This window comes from Pongo abelii, chromosome 11, assembly GCF_028885655.2.
Source record: "Pongo abelii isolate AG06213 chromosome 11, NHGRI_mPonAbe1-v2.0_pri, whole genome shotgun sequence".
Taxonomy (NCBI): Eukaryota; Metazoa; Chordata; class Mammalia; order Primates; family Hominidae; genus Pongo; species Pongo abelii.
The window spans coordinates 17,080,728-17,089,249 of record NC_071996.2 but is presented as its reverse complement, the minus strand read 5'-3'; the positions used below and the strand labels follow the sequence as shown (position 1 = coordinate 17,089,249).

Genomic DNA, 8,522 nt, shown 5'->3' with positions numbered 1-8,522 from the left:
ATAGCCAGTCTTTCATATACACATTGACAGAGAAATCTCTCAATGAACTCAGAGATTCAGAAATTAGTAAGTATGAAAACTTAGTTGCATAGAGAAAAACAGTAGATAACATAGATAACTGATAAGAGAAGATTTTATACAATTACTGTGAGATATTCTTAGAAATTGACTTTTAAAATTTGAATTTATGGTAAGGCATTTTAAACTTTAATCTGGAATAAATTTAAAATTTCTGAATAGAGAAATTTCTGATGACTCAGGAATAGTAAAAATGGGTGGGGATAATGTTTCAAATCAAGGAAGGAACCTCATTTTATTCTGAACATGTTTTGACTGTTTTCACCCTGAAATTTTCACTACTAAATGTATTTGAAAGCAAGTCTTTTTTTCCTCATTTAACATTTATTTCATACACAGAGAATAATACTGTGTGTCTGGGATTCAGATTTTGAAATGAAGCATGGACTCTGAGTGGCCCCTTGTCCTTGTGAAAGTGCACTGGTCTAGAGAGTGGCAGTTGGACCCCAGAGTGTGGCACGTGTTCCTGTGTTCATTTGAATATTCCGTGATGACCTGTCACGGAGATCATGTGATGATGTATATCCTGCCGTCCATCCCAACTGCCACTGGGTTTCAGCTGCCACCTGGACGACTGCTGGTACAGATGGGAGGTGGCCTTTGCTGCTTTCCATCTTCTCACTGCAGTTTCTTCACATGAGCCACTTGTACTTAAAATGTCTTCTTAATTTATTTTTTTTACTTCCCCAGCTCCAATTTGTCTACAGATATACAAATTTGTTTTATAGTTTTATGACTCAATTTGTATTTTTGATCCTATGAAGCTTTTTGCCCTAAATATTTTTCTCTGTTTATAAAAATGTACTGTTTCCTAGGCCAGTTTTGTACACACTCTTCCATAGAATAGATCCAGAAAAAACACAATACTGCCTTCATCATATCAGGAGATCTTGATACCAAATACGGTAAGAGACATTCCATGAAAGGGGGATTACAGGCCAAAGTCTTCTGAATAGAGATGAGAAAATATTAAATCAGATATTGGAACAGCTTAAATCCAGAGTTTTTTTTTTTTTAGAAAATAAACAGATTTTCTGATGGGAAATATAATAGCCTAGTTAAGAGATTTCGAGGGATTGTTTTAAATTAAAGACATTTTTAAAAGATAAATACAATCAAGTGGATATAAAAAGTTACAAAATAGAAAAAATCATTAGAGGTTATAAAACGTTTATGAAAATCTTATTTTGTAGTCAAAACTGACTGGGGTAAGGGATTTATTTACAAGGTCTTATTAAAATTAGCTACAATATTAAAAATACACTAATACCAAACTAAAATTTTGGTTTAAAAAATAAGCTTTTCTTAAGATATTAATTTGTTCTCAATGAAATTACAAGAGGTAATAATTTTTCATTCTGAAATCTATTATTTTTTAAACTTCTCAGATTTATACCTCAGAAGTTTGACTTTTACTGTGTCTCTTTACATGTAATTTACAGGTCCCATATTATTGCCTTCTGTTTCTTTTCTCCTGGAAAAGATGCATCTTTTCCAAGTTGGGATGATAACTCTCTCCTTCAAATTTTCATCAGCTCCTTTAATTCCGCCCCCCCCCAACCCACAGGTTCTAATTCTGCTGCTGTAATACTAAAATGCTTATTTTTAAAGGTCTAAAATACTAATGTTTGTCTCAGATGCAACACGATTTTGTACTCTTGGCTTTTTGATACGTCTTAATTGTTTCAGGTGACCAGGAAACCTCCCATGCTGTTCATTAGAGTCAGGTACCCCCATGCTCAAGTTACTAGCTCTTCTGCTTACATTCCTTCTATAGTACAATATTCACTCATGACTGAACACACGCCGTGTCTTGTTAAATTCGAGTGCCCTTCTCATCAGGTGTGACTTTGAAGTTATTCAACAAACTTCATTTAGACACTGCCCACTCTCAGGCAGGCCTTAGTTCAGCCTGCTCAGATCAGTAGTCAGAAGACAGTGGGGGGTCACAGATTTAATTCCCTAAATCACTTAAGCACCAGCCTTGATGGCCACATTTCAGTTAACTTCCACACTCAGAAGAGGGAATTGAGGCACAGAAGGGTCTATAGAACTTCTCAGGTTCATGTAGCTTCCAAATAAGGACTTGAGCCAGACCTTTGTGCACTAGGCCCCGTGCTCTTCGTCACTCCCATCTGCCACCTTTCTATCTTGTCTCATCTCAGTGTAGGGATTTGCCTACACAGTCGGTCTGCATAGTTTTAAGTGCAACCCACAGTGCAAGTTCTTCCTAATGCCCAACTGAGATTCAGGAGGCTTATTTCTGCAGATGGTGAACAGAGAACAATGGTTCAAACACTGAACTTAGTGGTCCCCAGACTTTTTGGCACTAGGGACCAGTTTCATGGAAGATAATTTTTCAATGGACCGGGATGGTGTGGAAAGATGCTTTCAGGATGAACCTAGCACATTTATTGTGCACTTTATTTCTATTATTATTACATTGTAATACATGATGAAATAATTATACAACTATCATAGGAGGGCAAACCCTACTGTGAGCTGCACAGGCCAGGGATCTAGGCCACATGCACTTTATGAGAATCTAATGTCATGGCTAATCTGACAGGAGGTGGAGCTCAGACAGTGATGCGAGTGATGGGAGCAGCTAGAAATACAGATGAAGCTTTGCTCCCAGCCACTGCTCAAGCCTGGTTCCTAACAGGCCACACACCATCGCTGGCCCAGGGTTTGGGAACCCCGGACTTAACCCATTTCCCATTTAGAAAATAAAAGTGCAGCTCACTGGCAGCACAGTGTTCTTGGGGACACAGAAAATGGGTTAAACTGTGAATAAACGATGCCTCATTTCTCTGTGGTCTTCTGCAGTAAGATATCAACAGCTGTCTTTATTTAATCCATTTCCCAGAGTGTTGCCTCCAAGATGCAAGAGCCTGAGAGCTCTGAAGAATCCACTGTCCATCGCAAATCGACGGTCTGCCAGCTCAGTTTTAGAGACGTGATGCTCCACTGCAGACCTCATCCTCTTGTGCACCCTGGCAGTCAGCCATCTGAAGGTACTATGGAAATTCAGTTACTCACTCTTGGGAGCAGAAGGATTCCAGATTCTTCAGGGTCCCAAACTTCAGACAACTCTAAAATTGCTACACTATAGTCTTCTGTATTTCATGTGTGCCAATTTAAATGTACAAGTCAATCACTTAGTGCTACAAATGCAGAAGTGAAGATGTATTTCCACTTCAAGTTTGGTTCACTTTTAATAGTAAAGAACACCTCAATGCAAGGTTTAGATATTAATGCAAGGTTTAGATATAATGTCTAGCTGATTGTTAGACATTAGCTAAAATGGAACTCTTCCTGAGATAGTGTTGCCACATTTTCAAACAAACGGACATCATGTGAAACCTGTAAATTAACCTAAAAATGGAAGTAGGACAGAAAGTTCCCATATACCCTCCCCCCTCAGTATCTTTTTTGTGATCACATCTTACATGAATGTGGTGCATTTGTTATAGTGGTTGAAGCAATAGTGATATCTTCTTCTTAATGAAAGTCTAGAGTTTGCACTAAGGCTCACCCTGTGTTGTTCAGCCTATGGATTTTGACAAACTCATAATGTCATTCATCACCCAGACAGAAGAGTTTCACACCCAAAACATGACCAATGCTGAACCTATTAACCCCTTTCTTCTTTTCCTAGGACCCCTGACTACTATAGATCATTTATTTTATTGCCTCTATAGATTTTCTTTCCCAAAATTCTATGGAATTGGAATCATAAAGTATGCAGCCACTTAGGACTAATTGATTTCACTTAGCAACATACATGCAAGATTTCATATCTTTTTGTAGCTTAACGGCCTACAAATTTTTATCAGTGAATCATATTCCATTGGGTCCATGTAATGGTGTGGGTTGGTCCACTCACTGCCTGAAGAGCATCTCAGATGCTTCCAGTTCAGGCAATTACGAATACAGTTGCCCTCATTCTTGTGCAGATTTTGCAATGGGTGTAATTTTAAAATTTAACTGGGTAAATGTTTAGAATTTTAATCAGTTGTTTGTATAATAACACTACGTTTCCCTTTATAAGAATTAGGTAGAATTCAGTAAAATCTACTGGGCATTTTTAAAAAAAGTTATTGCTGATTTAATTTCTATAATAGATATAAGCCTACTCAGATTATCTGACTCTCCTTTGGGTAGTTATGGTTTCTGCCTTTGAAGGAATTTTGCTGTCAGATTTGTGAGCATAGATTTATTCTAAGTATTCCTTTATTATCTTCTTCATATTCATGGGATCAGCAGGAATGATTCCTCTTTTTATTTGTATTATTTATAAATTGTGTCTTCTATCTTTTCTCTGTGGTTAGCCTGGCTGGAGGTTTATCAACTCTGTTTATCTTTTCTAAGAAGCAGCTTTTGGTTTTGTTTAGTTCTCTATTTTATTATTTCTATTATAATGAATATATTTTTTCTATGTTAATGTTGGATTTACATTACACAATACTTTTTTCTCTAGTTTCCCAAGGTGGAAGGTAAGAAAACTGAATTAAGATTGTTTTTAGTTTCTAGATAGCATTGTGAATGGAACTGATGTCACAGAAGTGTGCATTTAATAATCAAAATAATACATATTGTGTATTTTTCACCACAATAATGATTTAAAATCCAGTAATATAGATGGTAAGTGCAGAAGGAGCATATGTAGATTCAGGAACGTTAAACATTGTAACTTTTTTAAAAAAAGAGGATATTTACCAGGCCTCTTTCTGTGAGGAGACCCTGTCCTGGAGTGATGCCGTGCATTTGTGTGCTGCCTGGGTGAACACTGCCTACTTCACAGTGATGAGGGTGGCTTAGCCAGAGACCCGAGGCTCTGTCCCCCAGGGCTCTCCTGATGGTCTCCTTTGCCTTCCTTCACCACCAAGGAGGGTGGCCCAGCAGCAGCTCAGCCCGTGCTCTCACCCACCTCCTCCGCACACGCCTGTCCTTGTCCTCAGCTCACAAGGCTGCCAGAGGTCCTTCAGCAGCTCCCGTGGCTGACAGTGACTCTATGTTTTCTAGATTTCAGGGACCACCTGGCAGGGGAGCGGACCAGAGAGACTTCCTCAGAATAGGCTGTGGCTCTTCACAAGGTAAAGTCTTCTTTCTTTGTCTGAGATGGCAATTTTATTTCTTTAGGTTTCTATTTCATTTGAACTAAGATATGCAAATCTTACCGTGGACATTGTAGATGAGTTACAGAATTTCTTGGTGGGCAAATGCATGTGAGAGCCCATTACCAAATTGGAACTTGGTCCAGATGGCACTCATAGATGACAGCTTCAGTGACAAACTGCATGGCAGAGAGCATTTTCCTCAGGAGAAAAGTGTTCTTCTTGAAAACAGTGTTGACTGTGCAACCAAAATCATCTTGAAAATCTTACACAGAACTCTTGGGCCTTTCCACAGGTGTCTTCTATGCTTTATTTGGGAGCCTTTGCCTTGAGCGCTGTTTCCCACATGGTTTTTTAATGTCATCAACTGAAGAAAAGACCCACGCACACAGGATACAGCATGATCTGATGCTTACAGCATTTTCCTTCCTCTCTGAAAATGGACTCAGCGATTCTGGCAAGCGGTACTTACTCTGAGATCACCCGTTTGCTAAGGAAAAATCTTAGTATTGAGAAAGATGACACTTTCCTCCCTGCTTTTGCTGGAGAGACACTTTGGTTATGAGTTATTTCTAGCATAACACAGTTTATTTCAGAAGTCCGGCTCAATAGCAGACCAAGGCATGAACAACACATGAAAATTTATGTTGGGAAAATATATATTGTATGTCTGCTTGAACTGTGGGTTCTTGATTAATACAAAACTGGTTGATGAAGGTTGTTACCTTCAGGAAAATGCAAATCTAGTGGAGGGACAAAACTCACAGAAACAGTATTTCATCATAGCCACCATGAGGCAGTACATTATGAAGCATGTCAGTGATGAATGACTGGCAGGCTGGTCTGTCATTGAAGCTACACTCTGTTTCTAGCTTCTGTTGCTTCTGCTGTCTCTCTCCTAACATTTGCATATTCCTCCACTTTGTGGTGGAGGAAGCCTTAGGACTGATATAGGGGATTTCCAGTGAGTGTATAATTCAGTGCAGAATTGGCAGGAATATATTCCATGGTTAGGAGCCGGAGAAAGTAAGAAATAAAATAGACCTTGAAGAATGGGTAAGATTTTCAAAATCAGAGATAAAGAAGCAAGAAAGAGAATTTACTTTTTCAAGTTTCTAAGCAATCATATATATATATATATATATATATACACACATATATATTTACATGCATAGACATTTTGCTGGTTTCTGTCTTACTAATGTATACTACACTGTGTCTAATCACTCTGAGGGCTGGTATTTCGGGTCTGTTTCAGACACTCAGGAATCATTTGTTCTATATGCTGTTCTATATGCTTGTTCTATATGCTGGAAACTGTTGCAGGGATGGATATATGCAGTCCTTGTCCCAAAGCAGCTTATGACTCCAAGAGCAAGGGATAGAATATGAACATGTGTCTTAGGGTTACTTCCAGGGGTAAGAATGAGTTCTGTGGCCAGATGCATACAGGAAGTGGGGAGAGGGAGAATGAGATGCAAACTATCCAGGCAGGAGGCATTGCAGTAATCAAAGTGAACTATGAGAGAAGCCTGGGCTGATGTAAAAAAAAAATAAGCTTTGTCATTAGTGGAATGATCAGTCTTAGACGGCTGTATTGCAGCCACAGTTCTGATTGGCTACCAATCAGAAGAAGAGGGAAAAGAGAATTCTTCTTGGCTTGAGTACCTGAGTAAAGGAGTAAAGGATCTAACCATTCCCAGACAGGCGGCCCACAAGAGAGAAGCAGGTTAGAAGGAAATACCACGAGTTGTGTTTTGGTCACGTTAGGTAGAGGACATTTGAATGCAGAGTAAGTCAAACTCTTAGGGCAGGGGAGTCAAGAATGCTCCATTGCAGTGGTGTCAGCAAAGTGGCAGGGAAGGCAGCTCTTAAGCTCCCAACCTTCCATAGGAATGTTGAATAAACAACCAGACACTGTCAGAACCAACTTTGTCAGAACCGGGAAAATAATCAAAGGTGTACGATAGCCAAAAGAATGCTGGATCAACACAAAGACAACTTAAAAATGATATGAAAGCTGTGTGGCATTTTTGCTTGTTCCACAAGTCCAGCTTGGTGATCGTCTTGAAGACGGCAGGCTGGATTCCCAGGCTGGGACCCTTATCCCTGGTTCCAGAGAGGAGAGCAGATCTGATTCACAAATGATTGTGCTTGTCTGTTTTAATCTTTCCAGAGGCTGCCTGAACAAAGTATTCATCATCTCTGTTTTACCTGACCCAGAAACCATTCTGCTAGGAAAAACAGTGGGCATTGCTTGAAAACAGTGTTCTGTGGTTGAAAAACCCACAGTCACCTTGGGTTGGTGGGAATGTGAAATGATGCCTCTTCTGGATCATCGTTTGGTAGTTTCTCAAAAGGTCAAACATAGAGTCACTATTTGATCCAACAATTCTACTCCTAGGTATATCCCCAAAAGAATTGAAAACAGGGATGCAAACATACACATGTACACTAATGTTTATAGAAAAAATATTCACAATAACCAAAAGGCAGAAACAACCCAAGTGTCCAATAACAGAAGAATGAATAAACAGTGTGATACAAACATTAATGGAATATCTAGCCATGAAAAGGAATTAAGTATGATACATACTGCAACATGGATGAATCTTGAAAACATTTTGCTAAATGAAATGTCAGACACAGAACACATATTGATGCTTTCACTTATATTAGGTACCTAGAACAGGCAAGTATAGAGATAAAAAGTAAATTACAGCTTGGGGCTGAAGGAAGGGTGAAATTATAAGTTATTGCTTAATGGGTACAGAGTTTTAAGTTGATGAAATATTTTGGAGATAGTTTGTGGCGATGGTTGCAAACCACATAAATGTCATTAATACCATTGATTTGTACACTTAAATGGCTGAAATTGCAAATTTTATACACACAACCCTGACATATTGCCAGGATTAAAAAAATAGTAACAAAAATAGTGAAATAAGGAAGAATGATTTCCTAGACAAGCACAAAAATCCTTTGTAAGATAAGTCTTCAAAACCCCTTCCAAAATGATGCAAAATTAAGCTACTTTTACATTTTTAAAAGAAAATGCATGTAATCTTAACATTAAAACCCTTAACTAAAAGTAAGCATTTCTGATCAGAGTGTAAATTAGTTCAACCATTTTGGAAGACAGTGTGGCAATTCCTCAAAGACCTAGAACCAGAAATATCATTTGACCCAGCAATCCCATTACTGGGTATATACCCAAAGGAATATAAATCCTTCTATTATAAAGATACATGCAGATGTATGTTCATGGCAGAACTATTCATAATAGCAAGACATGGAATCAACCCAAATGCCCATCAGTGACAG

General features: G+C 38.5%; 1 long non-coding RNA gene across 1 annotated transcript; it reads left to right on the top strand.

Moving 5' to 3' along the window:
• The first annotated feature begins 434 nt into the window (after nucleotides 1-434).
• Nucleotides 435-6,215, top strand: LOC129057923 (uncharacterized). Its single transcript, XR_008522682.2, has 4 exons — nucleotides 435-983; nucleotides 2,948-3,095; nucleotides 5,107-5,177; nucleotides 5,494-6,215. It is a non-coding gene; the product is annotated as an uncharacterized LOC129057923 (long non-coding RNA).
• Nucleotides 6,216-8,522: the final 2,307 nt, after the last annotated feature.